This window comes from Sciurus vulgaris (assembly GCF_902686455.1).
Source record: "Sciurus vulgaris genome assembly, chromosome: X".
Classification (NCBI taxonomy): domain Eukaryota; kingdom Metazoa; phylum Chordata; class Mammalia; order Rodentia; family Sciuridae; genus Sciurus; species Sciurus vulgaris.
Genome location: NC_136471.1, coordinates 32,221,869 through 32,247,437, shown reverse-complemented (window position 1 = coordinate 32,247,437; position 25,569 = coordinate 32,221,869). Strand labels below are relative to the sequence as shown.

Below are 25,569 nucleotides of genomic sequence, written 5' to 3'. Positions count from 1 at the left end.
TACTTGCTGAGTATCTCAGGCCTTCTGAGGTTCTCAAAGACTATCTTTGAGTAAGCACAATGATGGTGTTCTTTAAATAAGTAGAAGAACTTTGGTTGAAAATAAGTACTGGATTTAATCTGCTAGTCAAAGATCATGTTGCTGAAAGCTGGACCCTTGTCCCTGGTGCAACAATGAGGACGAGGTTTTGACAAAAAGAGGAAAGAAGTCTTAGTGATTTGCTGGTAAATGAGGAGAATAGCAGACTAGTCTCAAGAGCTACTGTCCCCTTACCAGGGGGAACAAAGGTTTTTTAAAGGGAAATTATGGGACTAGGCTCTGGGTATGACTGTCTGCAGATACGATTCCCATGCCTTGAAACAGTGGTTGCTCAGACCTGCAGATACCAGTTCCCAGGTCAGCACATCCTACTGATACAGCTTCTTTCATTCTTGTGGCCACTGAGCTGAAGGACATGAATAACACAGCATGGGACTTGATGAAAATTAATCTTGCTTTCCCTGAGGTTATGGAGGCAGAGAAGGAGAGAAAAGAAGGGGGAAAACCTATGTCAGTTTTGAAATAAGCAATCAGCAGTCAAGCAGCAAGTTCGTACTCAAATCATGGAGTGACCACCATTACTACTGACTATGTTCGACTAGGGAAGAGAGGCCTGTGTCATGGGAAATGCAGTGCCGTTAGGACGAGCAAAGCGGGCTTCAAGCACAGGATTGGCCCTGGAGGAAAAAGTCCAGGGGGCTGATAAAGGAGAGTCCCAGTAAGCAGTATCTACCTGTAAGGAACAAAGTTAACTGTGTGACATTCTGTGTGCTGTGTAAGTTACAAAAAACAACTTGTTTACTCTGTGCTGGGTAACTTGCAAAAAGTAACTTGAGTGTTCTGTGCTGTAATGAGGTAATGATGTGGTGTTGCCCCAAGATAAGATTGACATTGTCCCAAGTTGGAGACATGTGCAACTGACCCCAAGTAAGATAACTAACTTCCCTCTGACCAAGATGGGCTGGCAGGGTCTGATAAAAACGATTTAAAAGGACTCAGGATGAGCCTAGCTCCAGTCCCCATTTTACACCAATGACACCAGTGTTGCGCCAAGCCTGAAGGGGACTCACTGACTTGCTTGTTGCTTGATGGACCATCCATCATCCTGACCGTGACCAAGATGATCCTGTGGAAGTGACAGCGGAGCTGCCCGTGTGCATCCTGCTTGAGACGTCTCTGCCCCGCCTGCCTGTCGTGACCTCGCCGCCCTCCTTCACCTTCCGACTGTCCTCACCAATCAGGACTCCAGCCGGAGGGAGCTCCCCAGTGAGATCTCCTGAGCTGTCTTCCTGACTGACCTCTGGGAGTCGCTGCCCTTCGACTCAAGACATGTCACACAGGAGTGGACCTTAGGAAAGGGTCTCAGTAAGGAGTGAGTCTTGTTTATTTGGGGCTTATAATAATTTAGTGATTAAGTTATGTGTGATATTGGGGTGACTAAAAGTTAGAATAACTTTAAATAATTGTGTGATCAGTATCAAATAGAAGCCAAATTGATTTTGGACCAAATTTATTCTCATTGACTCCTCCTTGCTGCTGGTGACACTACCAAAAACCACCAATGAGGACTCAGCATATGTATGGATATGAATCTTACTGGACTTGGGGTAACTTCTCCACCATGCCTGATAAATTGAGAGGCTCTCCTAGCCCTGACCCTGATTACTGACAACTTCAATGGCCAAGAAAACCCCTAAAGAGTCTGTCATAAGGAGGAATATAGAGATGTTTCTGAAGGTAGAAAACTGGTACAGCCTTTATTTTGCTGAAGTGGTATTACGTTCTATTTAAATATATATGTACCTAAAAAATGGATATTTGATTTTTATAAAAAGTTTTGGCAGGATATAGAAAGAGGCAGACTCTTGGAGTCTATAGCTTACTGAGAGAGATGTAGAGGGGTGGAGGCAGCCAGGGCAAGGTGGGAGTGAGGAGGCGAGACCAAAGGAGCAGGGAGAGGGTCCTCCAAAGAAGTTAACTTTCTGGTTGACCAAAGTGCTCGTGGGTCCAATCAGACAGACACTTCCTTACTTGTGCTCCTAAGCGGGGGCTCCAACAGAAAAATGAAAATAAAGACACTTGGACACAGAAGTGGGTGGGTGAGGGGGTGACATGGGAAGGCACCAATGAGCAATAGTGAGGAGACTGAACAGGGGTGGAGATATGGTAATGCTCAGCGGAAAAGTTTTTGCCAAGTGTAGTTTGAGGTCTCCTCATCCTCACTCCCACACCCACAGCCAAATTGGCCAGAGAAAAAGAGCAAAGCCCCCTTTGTCAGCTCAGGCTTCCCACTAAGCTGAGTGTAGCCAGCTGTTGCAACACAGCCTCTCTTCTCAGGCACGATCCAGCCTCCCTCCCCACTACCACCACGCTACCAGCTCTGGGCTCCCAGCTCTGCCTGTCAGCCCTTTCCCAAAGTAGGTGCCTATTTTATGGCTGTACCATTAAACATGTGGACACCACCATTTGGCATGCCCTGTGACTGATGAAAAGAGACAACCAACAGCTGGTGGTTAAGAATTAGTACCTTGGGCTATGGTTGTGGCTCAGTGGTAGAGCGCTTGTTTAGCACATGTGAAGCACTGGGTTTGATCCTCAGCACCACATAAAAATAAATAAATAAAATAAAGGTATTGTGTCCATCTACAACTAAAAATATTTTAAAAATAGAATTAGTACCTTGTCTTTGAACTTGAAGCTGGAATATTTTCCCAGGTTAACAGGTACCACGAGATGATCAGATCTGGCTGCTGAGTATATCTCCTGTCTTTCCTAAGGATCCTTGTGGATCATAACCCTTGATCACAACAACCAGGACTTTTTTTTTCTTGTTTGTCATAGCCCTTGACCACAGCATCCAGGATTTTTTTCTGTTTGTTTTTAGTTTGGGAAGTTTCTGTTGACATTCCTTGAATCTTAATGGTACGTTCTGGGCTGTGTCCTTTCTACAAAAGGAACTTAGAATTTGATAACAGAAAGAGTTTGAAAATTTCCAAATATCTAGATATGAAACAGCATACTTCTGAATAACACATAGGTCAACTAAGTCTAGGGGGATCTGAATATTTTCAACTACATGGAAATAGAACTTATCAAAATGTCATGTTATCAGAATAAGTGATCAGTAGGAAATACTGTATTATGATACTGTTTGTAGATAATATGATTGTCCATGTAGAAAATTCCAAAGAATCCGAAGTAAGAAGTGTAGTATAGCAAAGTTGCAGAATAGAGGGTGAATATACAAAGGTCAGTTGCTTCCCTATATGCCATCAAGAAACAATGGGATGGGCTCAGTGGTAGAGCACTTACCTCACATGTGTGAAGCATTGGGTTTCATACTCAGCACCACATAAAACAACATAGTAAAGGTACTCTGTCCATCTACAACTAAAAATACTTTTTAAAAAGAAACAATGAATTTGATATTTTTAAAAAATCAGCTTTTACATTAACACACACACACACACACACACACACACACACACATCACTTCATACTACCAGCAATGTGGAGGATTTCAATTTCTCCACAATCTTGTCAACATTGATTTTCCTTTTTAATTTTAACCATCTTAGTGTTTGTACAGTGGTGCCCATTGTGGTTTTGATTTGCATTTCCCTAATGCCTAATGATGTTGAACATTTTTAATGTGTTTTTTGGCTATTTGTTCACACTTTTGGAAAAATGACCTTTCAAGAAATTTGCCCTTTTAAAAAACTGGGTTGTTTGGTCAATCACAGTGGACACCCGTAATCCCACCAACTCAGGAATCTGAGGCAGGAGGATTCCAACTTTGAGGTTAGCCGCGGCAACTTAGTGAGGCCTTAATCAACTTACTGAGATCCTTTCTCTAAATAAATAAATAAATAAATAAATAAATAAGGGCTGGGGGTGTGACTCAGTGGCAAAGTGCCTCTGGGTTCAATCCCTAGTACCAGAAAAGCGGGGGTGGAGGTGGGGGGGGGCAGGTTGTTTCTTTTTAATTGTTGATTTATAAGAGGAGTTATACTGGATGTTAGGACCTGAACAGATACATGATTTATAGATCATTTCTCCTATTGTGGGGGTTTTCTTTTTACTTTCTTCATGATATCCTTTGATGTAAGAAGTTTTAAATTCTGATAAAATTAATCTGCTTTTTTTCATGCTTTCATGTCATTTTTAAGAATATATCCTCAAACTCAAGCTCATGAAGATTTCCGTTTTATTCCAAATAATTAAGGTTTTAACTTAGTTATGCTTAGGTCATAGATCTACTTTGGATTCTTTTACATGTGCATATGCAGTTGTCTCAGCACAATTTTGTTAAAAGGATTATTTCCTCATTGAATGTTTTTTGGCATCCTTGTAGACAATTAGAATGGGCCATAGATATATATGGGTTTATTTCTGGACTCTCAATTATATCCCATATTTCTATTTTTTTTTTTTTCAGTGCTGGGGATTGAACCCAGGGCCTTGTGCATGCAAGGTATGCACTCTACCAACTAAGTTGTATCCTGAGCCTTCTATTTGTTTTCATATGCCAATGCCATATGAAATTGTGAAGTGTAATTTTTTTGTTGTTATTGTTGGGCTTTTTTTGTTGTTGTTGTTGTTGTTGTTACTGGAGATTAAACCCAGAGATACTTAGCCACTGAGCCACATCTCTAGCCTTTTTTATTTTTTAAATTTTGAGTCAGGGTCTCACTAAGTTGCTTAGGGCCTTGCTAAGTTGTTGAGGTTGGCTTCAAACTTGCAGTCCTTCTGCCTAAGCCTCCTGGGTTGCTGGAATTGTAGGCATGAGCCACCATGCCCCACAGGAAGTATAAGTTCTTTTTCAGCATTGCTTTAGCTATTTGGGGTTCTTTACAATTGCATGTGAATTTGAGGATCAACTCTTTCGTTTCTGAAAAAAAAAATGCCTTTGAAATTTTGATAGTGATTGCATTTAAACTAAATTATGTTGAGTAGTTTCTCCATCTTAATAAGAATTCTTCCAATGTATTAACACAATTTGTCTTCCCATTTATTATCTTTTAATTTCCTTAAGAAATGTTTTATAGTTTTCTGTGTATCAACTTTCACCTTGTTGTTTAAATTTATTGGTAGAAACTTTATTCTTTTGGATGCTATTATAAATAAAATTGTTTTAATTTAATTTTCTCATTGTTTACTGGTATTTAGAAATAAAACTGATTTTATCATGTTGCTCGTGTACCCTGCAATTTTGCTGAATGTGTTTTTTAGCTCTAATAAGTTTTGAGGTTTTCTTCTCTGTGCGTTGGGATTTTCCATAACATGTCATCTGTGATTCCAGATAGTTTGATCTCTTCCTTTCCAATATTGCTCAGTTTTATTTATTTTTTGATTAATTGGGCTAGACCCTCCAGCACAATATTGAACAGTAGAATGAAATCCTTTTTGTATTCCTCATCTCAATGGGGAAACTGTCTTTCTGTCCTTTCACCATTCCATATGTTTTAAATGTGGATTTTTAATACATGCCCTTTATCGTGCAGAAAATGTTTCCTTCTATTTTCTACTTTTCTTTATATATATATTTAAAAATATATATTTTTAAATATATATATATTTTATAAATATATATAATATATATATATTTTTTTAAAAAAAGTTTTTAGATGTTGATGGACATTTATTTTATTCATTTATTTATCTGTGGTGCTGAGAATTGAACCCAGTGCCTCACACATGCTAGGCAAGCACTCTACCACTGTGCCACAAAACCAGCCCCTCTTTCTACTTTTCTAAGTGTGTTAGCATGAAAGGGTGTTGGATTTTGTGAAATGATTTTTCTGCATATATTGAAGTGATCACATGATTTTTTTCAAACACTTTGGTTTTTAGTATTTTTTTAGTTGTAGATGGACACAATACCTTTATTTTATTTATTCATTTATTTTATTTTTATGTGGTGCTGAGGATCAAACCCAGTGCCTCACACATGCTAGGCAAGCACTGAGCTACAACTCCAGCACTCTGTTCTTTTAATGTACTGTGTTTCATTGATTTATGCTCTTATATTGAATCACCCTTACATTTCTGGCATAAATCCTAATTTGTCAGGGTATACAATACTTTCAATATTGTGTTGGATTTGGTTTGCTCATATTTTGTTTTATAAGGACTATTAGTGAGTAGTTTTTCTTGTGGTGTCTTTATCTCACTTTAGTGTCATTGAAATACTAGCCTCATAGAATGATTTAGGAAATATTCACTCCTCTAATACTTTTTGGAAGAGTTTGAGAATGAATAATGATAACTAGTTTTTAAATGTTTTGTACAATTCACTAGTGAAACCATCTGCTCTTTGGCTTTTCTTTGTTGGCAAGTTGTTCTTATTACTAATTCAATCTTATTACTTGTTTCAAGTACATGGATATTTTCTATTGCTTTCTGTACCAATGTGAGCAATTTGTGTGTTTGTATAAAATACTTACATTTTATCTAGGCTTTAAAATTTATTGGCATTCAATTGTTAATAGTATTCTCTTATGATCATTTTTATTTCTCTAGGTTTTTAATAATGTACCCACTTTCATCTTTTTATTTTAGTTGTTTCTTCTGTTTTCTTTGTCAGTTTATCTAAAGTGTTATCACTTTAGTTTTTTGATATTTAAAAAAACAACTTTTGCTTTCCTGATTCCTTACATTGTTTTTCTATTTTTGTCACACTTTTTTATCCATTTCAGTCTTTATGATTTTCTTCTTTCTGCTAGCTTTGGGTTGTTTGCTTTTTTTCTGGTTATGTGGTATGTTCCACTAGGTTATTGATTTGAGATTTTTCTTCTGTTTTATGTAAGTGTCTACATCTATAAATTTACCTTTGAGCACTGCTTTTGTTACACCCCATTTGTTTTGAAAATTTTTTTTGTTAGTTGTTAATGGACCTTTTATTTTATTTATTTATTTGTATGTGGTGCTGAGGAACGAACTCAGCACTGCACACATTAGGCAAGTGCTCTACCGCTGAGCCACAACCCCAGCCCTCTCATTCATTTTGTATATCATATTTTCCATATCATTTATCTTTAAATGTTCTCTCATTTCTCATTGATTTATTTTTTGACTCATTGGTTGTTTAATAATATGTGGTTAATTTTCACCCTTCTGTGAATTTTCTAGTTTTCCTTATTCATTTCTAGCTTTATTCCCATTGTGGTTGCAGAAGGTACTTTGTATGATTGCAATCTTTTTAGATTTATTAAAACCTGTTTTGTCACTTAACATATGATCTATACTGGAAAATATTCCAAATTTGCATGAGAAAAATGTGTATTCTGCTTTTGTTGGATGGGGCTCTAGATATGCCTATCCATTAGGCCTAGTTGGTTTATGGTGTTCATCTTACCTTCTTCCTTATTGACTTTCCATATAGATGTTCTATTTCTTATTAAAGTGGGAATTTGGAGGCTCCAACTATTATTGTAAAACTATTTTCCCTTCAGTCATGTCAATAAGCATTACTGGGGCTGGGGAGATAGCTCAGTCAGTAGAGTGCTTGCCTTGTAAGCACAATGCCCTGGGTTTGATCCCCAGCACCCCCCCCCCCCCCCCAAAATAAGCATTACTTGTGATTTGTTACCATGTTGTTTGCTGTATATGTGTGTATTTATATTTATGTATATTCTTTTCTATGTAACTTTTTTATTTTTAGTGCATTATAGTTATACATAATACTGGGGTTAATTTTTACATGTTCATAAGTACATATAACATGGTTTTCTCCATTTCATTCTCCAGTGATACCCCTTCCCTCCCCTCCTCCCTTTCCAGATCCTCTTCCTCTATTCAACTGGTCTCCCTTCAATTTATTCATTTTTTTATTAATGCATTATATTTATATATAAAATTGGAATGCATAGTGGCATATTCATGCATCCACCAATTGTAACGTGGTTAACTTAATTCCCCAGTTCTTCCCCTTTCCTGCCCTTCTTCTCTTCCCTTAGTCCCCTACTTCCACTCTACTGATTTTCCTTCTATTTTTGTGAGATCCCCTATTTTATTCGTTTTTTTTTTTCTGTCTAGCTTCTGCATATGAGGGAAAACACTTGACACTACTTTCTGAGTTTGGCTTATTTCACTTAGCACGGTATTCTCTGGTTCCATCCATTTACCATAAATGACATAATTTCATTCTTCTTTATGGCTGAGTAAAACCCCATTGTGCATATACACAACATTTTCTTTATCCATTTGTCTCTTGATGGACATAGAATCAGGTCCCCAAACTTGGCTATTGTGAATCATGTTGCTATAAACATTGGCATGTATTACTATACTATGCTGATATTTGTTCTTTGAATAAGTACCAAGGAGTCGTATAGCTGGGTTGTATGGCGATTCCATTCCTAATCTTTTGAGGAATCTCCATACAGATTCCCATTGGGGTTTTCCTATTTTGCAGATCTGCTTATAATGTAGAAGTATATTTTTTCCCTCAAGTCTTCACCAGCAATTATCATTATTTGTATTCTTTTTTTAAAATTTATTTTTATTGTAAACAAATGGGATACATGTTGTTTCTGTTTGTAAATGGAGTAACAGCATACCATTTGCATATTCATATATTTACATAGAGTAATGATGTTTGATTCATTCCATTATTTTTTCCTTCCCCCCACCCCTCCCACCTCTCTTTTCCCTCTATACAGTCCCCCCTTCCTCCATTCTTGTCCCACTCCCACCCCCCATTAAGTGTCATCATCCGCTTCTCAGTGAGATCATTCCTCTTTTGGATTTTTGAGATTGGCTTATCTCACTTAGCATGATATTCTCCAATTTCATCCATTTGCCTACAAATGCCATAATTTTATTATTCTTTATAGCTGAGTAATATTCCATTGTATATATACCACAGTTTCTTTATCCATTCATCAATTGAAGGGCATCTAGGTTGGTTCCATAGTCTGGCTATTGTGAATTGAGCAGCTATGAACATTGATGTGGCTGTATCTCTGTAGTATGCTGATTTTAAGTCCTTTGGGTATAGGCCAAGGAGTGGGATAGCTGGATCAAATGGTAGGTCCATTCCGAGTTTTCTAAGGAATCTCCACACTGCTTTCCAGAATGGCTGCACTAATTTGCAACCCCACCAGCAATGTATGAGTGTGCCTTTCTCCCCACATCCTCTCCAACACCTGTTGTTGCTTGTATTTTTGATAATCACCATTCTAATTGGGGTGAGATGGAATCTTAGGGTAGTTTTGATTTGCATTTCTCTTATTACTAGAGATGTTGAACATTTTTTCATATATCTGTTGATTGCTTGTACATCTTCTTCTGTGAAGTATCTGTTCATTTCCTTAGCCCATTTGTTGATTGGGTTATTTGTATTCTTGGTGTAAAGTTTTTTGAGTTCTTTATAGATTCTGGAAATTAGTGCTCTATCTGAAGTATGAGTGGCAAAGATATTCTCCCACTCTGTAGGCTCTCTCTTCGCATTGCTGATAGTTTCCTTTGCTGAGAGAAAGCTATTTAGTTTGAATCTATCCCAGTTATTGATTCTTGCTTTTATTTCTTGTGCTACGGAGTCCTGTTAAGGAAGTGTGATCCTAAGCCAACAAGGTGAAGATTTGGACCTACTTTTTCTTCTATAAGATGCAGGGTCTCTGGTCTGATTTCAAGGTCCTTGATCCATTGTGAGTTGAGTTTTGTGCAGGGTGAGAGATAGGGGTTTAGTTTCATTTTACTGCATATGGATTTCCAGTTTTCCCAGCACCATTTGTTGAAGAGGCTATCTTTTCCCCATTGCATATTTTTGGCACCTTTGTCTAGTATTAGAAAATTGTATTTATTTGGGTTTGTGTCCAGGTCCTCTATTCTGTACCATTGATCTACCTGTCTATTTTGGTGCCAATACCATGCTGTTTTTGTTACTATTGCTTTGTAGTAGAGTTGAAGTTCTGGTATTGCGATACCCCCTGTTTCATTCTTCCTGCTAAGGATTGCTTTAGCTATTCTGGGTTTCTTATTCTTCCAGATGAATTTCATGATTGCTTGCTCTATTTCTGTAAGGTACATCATTGGGATTTTAATTGGAATTGCATTGAATCTGTATAGCACGTTAGGTAGAATGACCATTTTGACAATATTAATTCTGCCTATCCAAGAACATGGGAGATCTTTCCATCTTCTAAGGTCTTCCTTAATTTCTTTCTTTAGTGTTTTGTAGTTTTCATTGTAGAGATCTTTTCCCTCTTTGGTTAGATGGATGCCCAAGTATTTTATGTTTTTTGAGGCTATTGCAAATGGAGTTGTTTTCCTCATTTCCCTTTCAGCTGTTTCGTTGCTTGCGTATAAAAATGCTGTAGATTTATGTGTGTTGATTTTATAGCCTGCTATTTTGCTGAATTCATTGATGAGGTCTAGAAGTTTTCTGGAAGAGGTTTTTGGATCCTCTAAATATAGAATCATGTCATCTTCATATAGTGACAGCGTAAGTTCCTCTTTTCCTATTCATATCCCTTTAATTTCTTTAGTCTGCCTAATAGCTCTGGCTAGAGTTTCGAGGACAATGTTGAATAGAAGTGGTGAAAGAGGACATCCCTGTCTTGTTTCCGTTTTTAAAGGGAATGGTTTCAGTTTTTCTCCATTAAGAATGATGTTGGCCATGGGCTTAGCATAAATAGCCTTTACAATGTTCAGGTGTATTCCTACTATCCCTATGTTTTCTAGTGTTTTGAGCATGAAGGGGTGTTGTATTTTGTCAAATGCTTTTTCTGCATCAAGTGAAATAACCATATGATTCTTATCCTTAAGTCTATTGACATGATGGATTATGTTTATTGATTTATGAATGTTGAACCATCCTTGCATTCCAGGGATGAACCCCACTTGATCGTGGTGCACAATTTTCTTAAAATGTTTTTGGATACAGTTTGCCAATATTTTGTTAAGGATCTTTGCATCTATATTCATCAAGGATATTGGTCTAAAATTTTCTTTCCTTGATGTGTCTTTTCCTGGTTTGGGTATGAGGGTGATATTAGCTTCATAGAATGAGTTCGGTAGGGTACCCTCCTTTTCTATTTCCTGGAATACTTTGAGAAGTATTGGAATGAGTTCTTCTTTGAAGGTCTTGTAGAACTTGGCTGAGAATCCATCTGGTCCTGGGCTTTTCTTGGATGGTAGATTTTTAATGGCTTCTTCTATTTCATTGCTTGATATTGATCTGTTTAAATCATGTATGTCCTCCTGGTTCAATTTGGGAGGAGCATATGTCTCTAGAAATTTGTCAATGTCTTTGGTAGTTTCTACTTTGTTGGAATACATATTTTCAAAGTAGCTCCTCATTATGTTCTGTATCTCAGTGGTGTCTGTCGTGATATTTCCTTTTGCATCATGCATTTTAGTAATTTGAGTCTTCTCTCTCCTTCTCTTTGTTAGTGTGGCTAAGGGTTTATCTATTTTGTTTACTTTCTCAAAGAACCAACTTTTTGTTATGTCAATTTTTTGAATAGTTTCTTTTGTTTCAATTTCATTGATTTCAGCTCTGATTTTAATTTTTTCCTGTCTTCTACTACTTTTGTTGTTATTCTGTTCTCCTTTTTCTAGGGCTTTGAGCTGTAATGTTAGGTCATTTAATTGTTGACTTTTCATTCTTTTCTGGAATGCGCTCCATGCAATGAATTTTCCTCTTAGTACCGCTTTCATAGTGTCCCAGAGATTTTGATATGTTGTATCATCATTCTCATTGACCTCTAAGAATTTTTTAATCTCCTCCCTGATGTTTTTTGTGATCCATGTTTCATTCAATAGTATATTATTTAGTCTCCAAGTCTTGGAGTAATTTCCTTTTTTTATTTCTACTCTCAGTCCATTATGATCTGATAGAACACAAGGCAGTATCTCTATTTTTTTGCATTTCCTAAGGGCTGCTTTGTGGCATAACACATGGTCGAGAAGGTTCCATGTGCTGCTGAGAAGAAAGTGTATCCGCTCGTTGATGGATGGAATATTCTATATATGTCTATTAAATCTAGGTTATTGATTGTTATTGAAATCTATGGTTTCTTTGGTTGGATTTTGTTTGGAAGATCTATCTAGTGGTGACAGCAGTGCATTAAAGTCACCCAGAATTATTGCGTTGTGGTCTATGTGATTCTTGAAATTGAGAAGGATTTGTTTGATATACAGGGATGCACCATTGTTTGGGGTATAAATATTTGCTATTGTTATGTCTTCCTGATTTATGGTTCCCTTAAGCAGTATGAAATGTCCTTCTTTATCCCTTCTGACTAACTTTGACTTGAAGTCCACTTTATCTGATATAAGGATGGAAACCCCCGCTTTTTTACTGAGTCCATGTGCGTGGTAGGTTTTTCCCCATCCTTTCACCTTTAGTCTGTGGATGTCTTTTTCTATGAGATGAGTCTCTTGCAGGTAGCATATTTTTGGGTCTTTCTTTTTAATCCATTCTGCCAGTCTATGTCTTTTGATTGATGAGTTTAGGCCATTAACGTTCAGGGTTATTATTGAGAAATGATTTGTATTTCCAGTCATTTGGCTTATTTTTGTTTTTTAAATTGGCTTGGTTTCTCCTTTGAGTGGTTTTTCTCTAAGGTAGTTCCTCCATTTGCTGACCTCCATTGTTTTTTTTTTCATTTTCTCCTCATGGAATATTTTGTTGAGAACATTCTGTAGTGCAGGCTTTCTATTTGTAAATTCTTTTAACTTTTGTTTATCATGGAAGGATTTTATTTCATCTTCAAATCTGAAGGTTAGTTTTGCTGGGTATAGGATTCTTGGTTGGCAACCATGTTCTTTCAGAGCTTGAAATATGTTGGTCCAGGCCCTTCTAGCTTTTAGAGTCTGAGTTGAGAAGTCGGCTGCTATCTGTATTGGTCTCCCCCTATATGTAATCTGATGCTTTTCTCTCGCGGCCTTCAAAATCCTATCCTTATTTTGAATGTTAGGCATTTTCATTATAATGTTCCTTGGTGTGGATCTGTTGTGATTTTGTGCATTTGGTGTTCTGTAAGCCTCTTGTATTTGATTTTCCATTTCATTCTTCAGGTTTGGGAAATTTTCTGATATTATTTCATTGAATAGGTTGTTCATTCCTTTGGTTTGTATCTCTGTGCCTTCCTCAATCCCAAGAATTCTTAAATTTGGTCTTTTCATGATGTCCCATAGTTCTTGGAGATTCTGTTCATGATTTCTTACCATCTTCTCTGTTTGGGCAAATTTATATTCAAGATTAAATATTTTGTCTTCATTGTCTGAGGTTCTGTCTTCCAAGTGGTCTAGTCTGTTGGTGATGCTTTCCATTGAGTTTTTTATTTGGTTTATTGTCTCCTTCATTTCAAGGATTTCCGTTTGTTTTTTTTTTTTTTTTTTTTTTTTTTTTTTTGAGAATTTCTATCTCTTTGTTGAAATGATCTTTTGCTTCCTGCAGGTGCTCTTTCAGCTTATTGGTATTATCATTCATTGCCTGCATTTGCTCTCTTATCTCATCCTTTGCTTCGCGAATCATCTAAATCATGTATAATCTGAAGTCCTTTTCTGACATTTCTTCTAACATACTGTCATTGGATTCTATTTCTATAGAATCTAGATTTGTTTGGATCATTTTCTTCCCTTGTTTTTTCATGTTGTTCATGTATCTTCCCCTCTAGGAGTGCAGATCTGGGGTATTGCAGATTTCCCCCTATAGGCTTATAGTGGCCCTATAGGTTTCCAAAACCCTTTCTTTAAGGGGAGATCAATATTAGCAGTGCCCAAACCAGACACTATGCAATCCTAGACCAAATAGCCCCTATGGGGACAATAACAAAATTATCATAATAAACAAAATGATTTCAAATGTTATCTTCAGTAAACAAACAGGTTTGCAATAAGGTCTGCAGTTTCTAATGGAGGACAAAGAGGATGCAGAGAGATGTAGAATATGCCTGTTAATGGGATAAGAAAAGAATATACAGAAGTTCTAGAAAATAGAAAGGGTGAGAGTGTAATCAAAAGAAATCGGATGTTAGCATGCAAAAAAGGGAGAAAGAGACTCTGAGGGAACAGGTAAACAAAAGGTAAAGAAAGCAAGAAAAGTAAAGAAATAAAAACTTAATTTTTTTTAAAAAGGTGACAAAAGAAAATCTACTCTATAACAGTCATATACTAATGAAACTTCCCAGTGTTCAGTAGCCTGATGCATGAGCGGTACCTGACAATGAGCTTCAAGCCTCCAGCAGGCGTCTCAGGATGGGATTTGCCCCACCCAAAGATCGGAGCTAAGGCTTCCAGGATTATCCAAGATGGCTGCTCTGGCTTTGAAATGTGTTGGCAAATGGGGAGCTGCAGCTCAGGGGTGGACGTGGTCAGCTGGAGGTCCTGGAGACGGGATGCAGTTGGTTCGGCAGGGGTCCTGGAGGTCTGGTGTGTTTGATGTAGTTGTGGGTTCCTGGAGGCCAGGTGCAATCAGTCAGTCTTGGGTCCTGGTGATAGGGCACAGTCAGTTGGTCTGGGGGCCCTGGTGGTAGGGAGCAGTCAGTCAATGTGAAGGCCCCAGAGGCAGGGAGTGATCGGTCGGGCTGAGGGATCCTGGAGACGGGGCTCAGTCAGTCCGGCCAGGGGTCCTATGGGGCCTGGCTGTTGTCTCAAAATGGCAGCAGCCACATGTAATCAAACCTGCAGGTACTGTGACAGTGAACTTCCAGGGGACAGCAGGCAGCTGGTGCTCCACTGGCGGTCTGTGGTCAGTCTGCTGGCAGCTATCGGACGATCGGGAGGTGAACCTCGAGCGTTGGGTGATGGATAGGGGTAAGGGAGGCAATGGACAGGCGAGAGACAGGCAAATGGCGGATGATAGATGCCTGACAGTGAGCAATCTGCACTCAAAAAAGGCGTCGATATGCTGGCAGATTGCAGGTCATCACAGCAGACAAATGGGTAAACAGCAGGGGATCGATAAGCAGCAAAAACTGCCTCACTGAGAAACAGATATCTTCTGCTTGAATCCGACTTTAAGGAGCGACAAGGAACACAGCCTCCCTCTAGTCCGCCATCTTGAATGTTTCATTATTTGTATTCTTGATTGGCAGTCTGACTTGAGAGAGATGAAATCTCAGTGTAGTTTTAAACCACATTTCCCTGACTGCTAAGAATGTTGAACATTTGTCATATATTTGTTGGTCACTTGTATTTCTTCTTTTGAGAAATGTCTCTTTAGATCTTTCACCCCTCTATTGAGCGGATTATTTTTTATTGTTGTTGTTAAGGATTTTGAGTTCTTTATATATTCTGGTTATTAATTCCCTGTCAGAAGAGTAGCTGGCAATTATTTTTCCTATACTGTAGGCTCACTCATCATGCTCTTCTTTCCTTTACTTTTTAAATTTAATGCTATCCTACCTATTGATTTTTTGTTTTATATTTTGAGCTTTAGCAGTCTTGTTACGGAAGTTGTTGGTGCCTGCACCAATGTGTTGAAGTGTTGCCTTTGTCTGCTTCTAGCAATTTCACTGTTTCTGATTGAATTCCTAGGTTTTTAATCCTCTTAAAGTTGATTTTTGTGCAGCTTGATAGGGATTGAATTTCACTCTTCTACATATGGATATCCAGTTTCTTCTGCACCCTTTGTTTAAAAGACTATCTTTTCTCCAACATTTATTTTTGGCACCTTTGTCAATGGTCAGATGATTGTACTTATGTTGGTTTGTCTTTATGCTTTCTAGTTTATTCCATTAGTCTTCATTTCTGCTTTTATTCCAATACCATGCATTTTTTTGTCACTATAGCACTGTAGTATAAATTGAGATCAGGTTTTGTGATATCTCCAGATTCACTTTTGCTGATCAGGATTGCTATGGCTATTCTGGGTCTTTTATTCTGCCATATAAATTTTATAAACTGATTTTCTAGTTCTGTGAAGAATGTCATTGGTATTTTGATGGGAATTGCATTGAATCTGTAGATTGCTTTTGATAATATGGCCATTTGACTATTTTTTTCTACCTATCCATGAACATGATAGGTCTTTCTATCTTCTAAGATCTTGTTCAGTGTTTTATAATTTTCATTATAGAGGTCTTTCACCTCCTAAGTTAGATTTATTCCTAAGTTTTGGGGTTTTGTTTAGTTTATTGTAAAGGAAATAGCTTTCTTGATTTCTTTCTTGGCAGATTCATTATTAGAATACAAGAAAGCTATTTATTTTGTGTGTTGATCTTATAACCTACTACTATGCAGAATTTTAAAATCAGATCTAGAAGTCTTCTGGTGGAGATTTTTTTTGGGGGGTGGCCCTATAGGTATGGAATCATGTTATCAGCAAACATAGATAATTTGACTTCTTCCTTTCCTATTTTGTATCCCTTTGATTTCCTTCTCTTGCCAGATTGCTCTGGCTAGAGTTTGAAGAGCTATATTGAATAGGAGTGCTGAAAGTGGACATAGTTTTCTCATTCCTGATTTCAGAGTAAATACTTTTAGTTTTTCTCATTTCTCCTTTGGGTTTGTCACATATAACCTTTATTATGTTAAGGTAAGTTTCTTCTATCCCTAGTTTCTCTAATGTTTTTAATATGAATGGATGCCAAATTTTGTCAAAGATATTTTCTGCATTTATTGAGGTGTTCATGTGATTTTTATCCTTTATTCTACTTGTGTGATGAATTACATTTATTGATTTATATGTATTGAATGAAACTTGTCTCCCTTGGATGAATATTCTCAATGTGGTTTTGAATCTGCTTTGCTAATATTTCATTAAGGATTTTTGCATCTAAGTTATCAGGGACATTCTTTCCTTGATATATCTTTATCTGATCTTGGTATCAGGGTAATACTGGAGTCATAGAATGTATTTAGGAGTATTATTTCCCTACTTCATGGAATAATTTGAGGAAGACTGGTGTTACTTCTTCTTAAAATGTCTGGTAGAACTCTGCTGAGAATCCATCTGGTCCTGGGATTTTCTTTGTTGTAAGGTTTTTTATTGTTGCTTCAATCTCATTGCTTTATATTGGTCTGTTTAGGTTTCCTATATCCACTTGGTTTGATTTGGGTAGGTCATATGCATCTAAAAATTTGTCAGTATCTTCTAGATTTTATGATTTATTAGAATATAAGCTTTCAAAATAGTAACTAATGATCCTTTGAATTTCAGAACTGTCTGTGGTGATATCTCCTTTTTCATCTGTAATTTTGTTGATTTGGGTCTTCTCTCTCATTCTTTTAGTTCAGAGTTTATCAATCTTGTTTGTGCTGAGTATATATGTATAATTGTTACTTTATACATTTATACCTTTATCAATATTTTAGTTAATTTTCTGCTGCTGTGAACAAAATGCCTGACAAGAACAATTTTAGAGAAGGAAAAGTTCATTTGGGGCTCATGGTTTCAGAGGTGTCAGTGCGTAGATGGCTCACTCCATTGCTGTGGGCCCTAGGTGAGGCAGAACATCTTGGCAGAAGAGTGTAGTGGAGGAAAGCAGGTCAGAACATGGTCAAGAGAAGGAGGAAGAGAGAGCTCCACTCACCAGGGACAAAATATAAAACCCAAATGGCACATCCCTAGGGACCTACCTACTTCAGCCACACCCTACCTGCCTATAGTTACCACTCACTTAATCCCTCTCAGGGATTAATGAACTGATTAGGTTAAGGCTTTCCTAACCAATTGTTTCACCTCTAAACTTTCTTGCATTGTCTCACACATGAGGTTTTGGGGGATACTTCATATCCAAATCATAACAATCAATGTATAATACCCTTTGTCTCTTGTGTCTTTTTTTTAACTTATCATCTATTTCATCCATTAGAATATTTACTTCAGTTTTCTTTTGATCAATAAATGCGTGGGATATCTATTTCATTTTTTTCTGAATATGTTTACATTTTTTAATGTGAATTGAGTCTCTTAGCATATTTTTGAACCATGCTTTTAAAAAATCCATTGTCCCAATATCTGTCTTTTGATTACCATGCTGTTTATTACACACTTGCACAGAGTCCACAGTTTCACCCATGGTGGAATCCTAGGCTACTCTAAGTTATTTCCTGAGCATTTGTCTTGGTTGTAGCATGCACATTACATTCCATTTTTCCTGTGTACTTGGTGACCCTTTCAAACTCTTATGTACCCAAGAAACTTTATCCTTAGCTTTTCCTTCCCTAGGATTTTGGGTCTGTCTGCTGTTTGTCCCATCTATTTCTCTTGCCTGCCATAGATGAACAGGGGCAGTGTGTATCAGTAAAACCTCTCAGTGGATACCACTGTGGCCTAGAAAGTAACACCAACCTGGAGGGAAGGGAATAAAAATCAACCTTTGAGCTGTTCTCTCAGTAAATCAGCAGATAGGTGAAAATACATAGCAATAGCATTTAAAAACAAGGTTTGTATTAATTTTTTCAGCACCAGAAAGTCATACCAAGAACACAGGCTGTACTTTCAGGCTTGGAAACAGAGGTTGTTAGTTTGGTGGGAAAAGTTTTTACAATGTTCTGTTACCGAAATTCAATTGTTCTTTTCTTCATAATGTAACCAAAAGCTCAGTCCTTGTCCCCAATGCCAATTAGTGCTGGGAGTCCCTCCGTCCCTCCCTTTCCTTATAGGAATAGTTCCTCTGGTTCAACCCAAGGCACACTTGCCCTCCCTTGTCTCCTAACTTTCCAGCAGTCAGTTCTCAAAAAGTTTGCCTTACATCCTCAGCATGGAAGTGCGGTTGCTTGGAGGGCCAGGCCTGCCCAAGAAAGCTGGAGCAGGGGTTGCTCTTGGGTCCTCTCTGGGGTACCAAATTTGTAACCGAAATCTTGGTCCTTGTCCCCAGTGCCAATTAATGTCAGTTTAATAATGAGCACACGGTTTTGAGAAAAAAGAAAAAGAAGTTTTATTGCTTTGCTAGGCAAAGGAGAAACACAGGGGACTCCTGTCCCAGAGGCTGTGATTCTGCCCATCAGGGGAAACAGAGGGCTTTGAAAGGAACAATTCAAAGGTTGCATTCCAGGTGTGGTCTGGTAGGGGGTCCCAGGATGCCTGATGGCGTGTCAGGATTCACCTGTTAATTTGGGAGATATTCACTTCCTATGTCCTCTGGCAGACATCTCCTTTCTGTGGATCTCAGATAACTCAAGGCAATCTTGTTCCCACCCCAAATAGCATGTCCTTTAAAAATAAGGCTCAGAGCATATATTCAGAGCTTATATTCAAAAGGTGAAGTGGACCACTGTTATAATAAGAATTCCAAAAACTGTTGATTCGGTCTTTATCAGTTTATCATTGTTTCAATGTCGGAACTGATTTTAAAGCTTTTTCCACTAGCATTTTTTGTGATATCACTCTAGTATATGTTTATATTTTCAAGACATCTCAATTTGGATATTAAATTTCCTACAATATGTATTTTTTTAATAATTTTTTTTTTTAGAAATAAATCCCAGTGGCTCGGGATGCTGAGGCAGGAGAATCATGAGTTCAAAGCCAATCTCAGTAACTTAGCAAGGCCCTAAGCAACTCAGCAAGACCCTGCCTCAAAAAAAAAAAAATACAAAATAGGACTGGGGATGAGGCTCAGTGGTTGAGGGCCCCTGAGTTCAGTCCCAGGTACCCCCCCCAAAAAAAAAATTTTGAACTTATAAAAATTTCAAAAATAAAAATTATTTTTTATTTGAATGATCCTTTATATGCCTTTAGTACTATAAGTATTTTATCCAATTTGCTTTGACATTTGTACCCCTTCACTTTCTTTTTCTCATTATTTATTTATTTATTTTTAAATTTTTAAGTTAAAATTATGATTATTTTTCTCCATGCTGGGAATTGAACCCAGGGCTTCATGCACACTAGGCAAGCACTCTACCACTGAGCTACATCCCTAGTCCTCTTTCTCTCTTTTATTTTTTTCTTTTTTGTGGTGCTGGGGATTGAACCCAGGGCCTTGTGCTTGTGAAGCAAGCACTCTACCAACTGAGCCATATCCCCAGCCCCCTCTTTCATTCATTCATTTATTTATTTTTATGTGGTGCTGAGGATGGAACCCAGTGCCTCACACATGCTAGGCAAGCACTCTACCACTGAGTTACAACCCCAGCCCTGAAAATTAATTTTTGACTGATGAAGAAAAACATAAAATTATACATATTAATGAGGTACTATATGATGTTTTGATACATGTACACATGTGTACTGTTCAAATCAGGCTAAACATATCTATCTCATGAAACATTTATCATTTCTTTATGGTGAACACATTAAAATTCTTTCTTGCTGGGGATATAGCTCAGTTGGTAGCACAGGGCCCTGGGTTCAATCCCCAGCACTGGGGGGGGGGGGGAAAGTTCTTTCTTCTTCTTTTTGAGGTAGACAGTACATTATTGTTATCTATAATCATTCTACTGCAATATTTACCAAAACTTCTTGCTTCTAACTGTAACTTAGTACCCATTTGTCAACCTTTTCCCATGTCTTCCTACCCCTTGCTGTCCCCATTAACCATCATTCTACTCTCAAAGCCTATGGGATCCACTTTTTTTAGATTCCACATGAGTGATAAAATGCAATGTTAATTTGCTTAAGACTCAAACCCAGAAGTGTGTAATGAGACAAGGAAATAATAGGAATTGCTATAGTTGTGTGTTATGCAGTATTTGCCTGAACTTGTAAAACTAAAATAAAGGCGCCTGGTGACAAACTTGCTGTGTGGCAGGATGACACTCCTGAACAATGCCAACATGAACCTTTATCTATGATTTGAGTGGTGGCTCCTAGTCTAGTCGAGTTCTGGTCTTTATCAATGAAGACCAGAGCGTGACTGGGCTGAAAACCACTACCTAAACCCCTGGACTTTTGGAGCAAACTGTCAGCAACACAGTGACAAGAGGACTCCACGTCGCTCTGTCTCTTGACTGCCTCAGCTGTTGTCCATGTTAGGTCGGAATTTAGGCGACTGTAGGGGGCAGAGTAGAGCAGCTGAGACAACGGCCAGCCCGCCAAACGGTGACCGATCAAGTGGGCTAGAAAATTCCACTGACCCTTAACATCCACCTGTCACTCAGCAGGACCCCCTCCCATTCTAGCCTATAAAAACCCTGGGCAGCCAGGGCCACTTGCGATTTTCTCCGGGCCCCTACTTGAGTTGTACCGTGGGGATCTGGGAATTTTACCTGAGAGCCAAATTCCAATAAAGCTTGCTTCGTCCGCTTTCTACCATGCCCCCGAACTTACAGTCCACTCCATCACTGATTGCCGATTGACCATTGTCACCGAGGCCAGACGACTGACCACCTCTCCCGCGGCGACGACTGCCACCCAGCCTCCGGCTTATAGGACACCCAAGGACATCCAAAGACATCCGAGGAGCTGAGAGAGGCTAAGGCTGAGAAGAATCCCCTCGGTCTTGCCGACTGACTTCTTGGCTAAGAGACGTTGCATTGAGTAAGTCCATGGAGATTGGACTCTAGGTGAACAAGGGAGTGAATCTTCAATGTATTTGTGACTGGCTATTATTAGGAATGTTAAGTTGAGTGTGCATTGTATGAATAAAATCCACTTGTTGGAACCAAACTTGATTCCTCTCTTACTCACTGCTCGCGACAAAGTGTCTAAGCTTTTATTAAATTCTGAGATCAGTTTTCTTTGTGAGCTTCCTGGTTTCTTTGGAAGATGTCTTTGAAAAACACGTCTGGACCATCTTTCAGAGGCGAAAAGTCCTGCATCCCACTGATGGTCTTTTTGGGGTACTATTAGGTAGTGGGAACAGTAAATGCTGAAATCGTTAATCAGGCTCAAATTTATAGGTTTATAAATTTGCTGTTCCTGCTGGTTATTGAAACTAATTAAGACATCTCATTAGGTCAGTTCCAACAAAATTGGCATTTTTGTTCTTGTTGTTATAGTCATCTTAACTGAGAAATTCTCAGGCACAGAAAAATAAAATCACTAATGAGAAAACAAAATTTACCCCAAAAGGAAAGTAAAAATGATGATTGGGTGCCCTCTTCTGGATTATCCAGGCAGCAGTCTCCCCAAGGAGATCGCCAGGTGATTACTTAATAAAGGGACCTCAAAGGAGGAGATTGAGTTTCCACTAAGGAACTCAAGGCCAGGTACCAGGCCATGGGGGACTCAATACATAGTCTAGCTAGGTTCTGCATGGTGATAGCCTTCCACCTCTCCTGGTGAATTTTGAGATAAATTGGAGAGCCAAACGACTATTTCTCACACCACTTGGATTTCAAATATAAACCTGATTATGGACTACACCAAAATCCCTCTTTATCCGTGGGGCCTAGAGACCCTATGCCAAGGTTAGAGGTCAGTGGTAAAGTGGACAGGAATTGCATTTCTTGGGCCTTTGACAAACTAGTACACAAGTGACCATGGTCCCCACAAGACCTGGCATCATGATAAGGGAAAATAGATTATGTTCTCTGATTTTGTGTCCCTACTAACCTACATTGTTATGGTTCCCACTACTGAATTAAATGTTAACATTTATGTGTTGTTTATGTGCACCCTCAATTACTTTTGCCCCTAACCCCTGACAGGAATTACAAGTTATGGCCAGCTTAGTGGGGGCACATAGAAGACTATGAACTCATCTGATGACCAACATGTATTGTTTCCCCAAAACAATGTTAGCTTCCTGGTGAATAAAATAATGCCCTTGCTGCTGAGCTTAAGGGTGCCAAAATGCTCCATGAGACTACTTCTCCATTCTATAGCCCCATTTGGCTGTGCACAAGACCTGGTGCTTGTACACTTACCATTAATTACAGACAGCTCAGTGCCTAGTATCACCATTAGCACCAATAGTACCAGAACTTGGAACTCTTTAAGAAGCTATTGTTCAAGCTGCAGGAACTTGGTATGAAGCAATCAATATTACAAATGGTGAGGATCCCTTTCTCTTTATGTGGAATGGGTTAAAATACACCTTTAAGGTCCTTCCACAAGCTTAATTTCTCGGGATAACCAAGAATACTGTACCCAGCAAGGCTGTCTTCAGATAAGAAAGAAAAAGACTTCCACAAACAAATAAACAACAACAAAAAACAACCTGAGGGAATTCATCACAAGACTTTCCCTGCAAGAATTGCTAAAGGGAATTCTTCAAATTGAAAGAAAAGGACAGTACTATGTAACAAGAGACAGCTGAAGGTATAAAATGCACTAATAAAAGTAAGTATGCAGATTTACATACATTAATACAGTGATTATGATATATAATTCATTTATATTCATAATATGAAAGCTAAAAATAGAGACACTTTTTAAAAACAACAAATTATCAAGAGTTAGGCTAAGTAAAAAATTGTGACATCAAAATTCAAAATGGAAGGATGAAGTTCTAGTGTTGAGTTTTATTCTGTTAGTTTCTTTTCCTTGTGGTCAAGAATAAAGTACTATCTGTTTAGAATAACTTGTTATAACCATAAGATGATTTTGCAAGCCTCATGGTGAAGGACCTCCAAAAAGGAGACCCCCGACTCTATCCCTCGGACCGACGGCAACCCCAATCAACCACAGGAGGCGTCACTTGATGCAAACCGCAAGAGGTGTTTATTCCAGCGCGCTGGGACCCGACTCGTGACTCACGCAGGAGTGCAAGGGTCGAGTCCCTAGCAGAAAATCTTACAAGCTTATAAAGGCAGAAAACCACACATCGGGAGGGGTCGCACATGAAAGGGAGAAAAGGGAAAAGAAAAGAAAAAATGGGGGAACAAAGCTGCCGGGAAATTCCAAAGGGGGTCTAAGTTGTCTGATAACATACAACATGTTTTACAATGTTTTACAACAGGGCGTAAGATTCTGGTCAATAGTTTCTGGTAATCCTACTGTTTGAGCACTATTTAGTCATCTAGCCCAATTTACTCTTTTACCCTCTGTTTGGGGCTATTTCCTGGAACAGCTTTTAGGGGCTTTTGCTCCCATCACTGGGAGGGTGACCTCAGGGAGTTAAGATAACTGGGAGGGTGACATCAGAGAGTTAAGACAATGGGCAGGAGACCTTAGGGAGTTAAGATAAAAAAAAATGTTCATTCTTTAGAACAGCTTACAGCTTAAAAATGTTCACTCTTTAAAACAGCTTAAAAAAATGTTCATTCTTTCAATGGAAACCCCACAGCAAAAACTTATAACAGACACTCTGAAAATAAAAAACATGGCGCCCTCTCCCTGGTCCACTGCTGCCGCCTCCTTCTCCTGCTGCTCCTGGAGCTGCTTGTGTGCTTGTTTGGTGCAGACCTGGCACCTCTTGTGAAGCAGCAGCTGAGGAGACTCCAACGCTCACTCGCCAAGGCCGACGAAAAGCCCAAGGAAGGAGTCAAGACTGAGAACAAGGATCATATTAACTTGAAGGTGGCGGGGCAGGATGGTTCTGTGGTGCAGTGTGAGATGAAGAGGCAGACACCACTTAGTAGACTCATGAAAGCATGTTGTGAACGACAGGTTTGTCGATGAGGCACGTCAGATTCCGATTTGATGGGCAGCCAATGAATGAAAAAGACACACCTGCACAGCTGGAAATGGAGGATGAAGATACAATGGATGTGTTCCAGCAGAAGACAGGAGGTGTCTACTAAAAAGGGAACCTGCTACTTTACTTCAGAACTCTGTTCCTACAGACCAAGAATACGTTCTTCATTAGAAAACTGCAATTTGGTTCCACCACATCCTGACAACTACAGTATAGTTTTCTCTATTCTTTCATTTTCCCCATTCCCCATTCCTTTATTGCACATAAAGTAACTGGTGTATGTGCACAAGCATATTCCATTTTTTTTAACTAAATGGCCAATGATATGTTTTGATTGACATCAAATGGAGATGGGATGGGGAAAAATACTGGTTCTGTGAAATTATCCCCTTTCTCCATTAGTGGCATGCCCATTCAGCACTTATCTTTATATTTCAGTAAGTTATTTTGCTCTCACTGTTTTAACAAAAAACAAAAAACAACAACAACAAAAACCTGAACAACATAAAAATCCTTGCATATCTTGTTCAATTGGAGAATTTTCATGTTTTTCATTTATCATTGAAAAACCAAGGACAATTTTATAACTTTTTTGTATGTAGCTGTTAATGTAGGGCAATCTGTCTTTAAGTATGGGTAAATTACTCTTAAAAAAAAAAAGATTTCTAGATAGTTTTCCCTTCAAGTCAAGCGTCTTGTTGTTTAAATAAACTTCTTGCTTTTTTTTATTTCTTTCTCTCTCTTTTTCTTTCTCTCTCTCTTTCTTTCTCTCTCTTTCTCTCTTTCTCTTTCTCTCTCTCTCTTTCATTCTTTCTTTCTCTTTGTTTCTCTCTCTCTTTCTCTCTTCTCCTCTTTCCCTCTCTCTCTCTCTCTCTTCCCTCTTTCCCTCTCTCTCTCTCTCTCTCTCTCTCTCTCTCTCTTTCTCTTTCCCTCTTTCCCTCTCTCCCTCCCTCCCCCACATCTCCATCACTCCTTCTTCCCTACTTCTGAGCAGGTCGACCAGTACTCCGAAAAGGAGCGAGGTCGACCAGTTGTCCCAACCATGAACTGGTCATGGGGTGAGTTATCTGGGTGACATTATGTGTTATACTCTCTTCTCTGGGTCTCC

At 38.5% G+C, this 25,569-nt stretch overlaps 1 pseudogene across 1 annotated transcript; it reads left to right on the top strand.

The window, feature by feature from the left end:
- Nucleotides 1–659: 659 nt before the first annotated feature.
- On the top strand, nt 660–25,030 carry LOC306651069 (small ubiquitin-related modifier 2-like; annotated as a pseudogene). Its single transcript has 2 exons — nt 660–757; nt 24,127–25,030. The product of its transcript is annotated as a small ubiquitin-related modifier 2-like (transcript).
- Nucleotides 25,031–25,569: the final 539 nt, after the last annotated feature.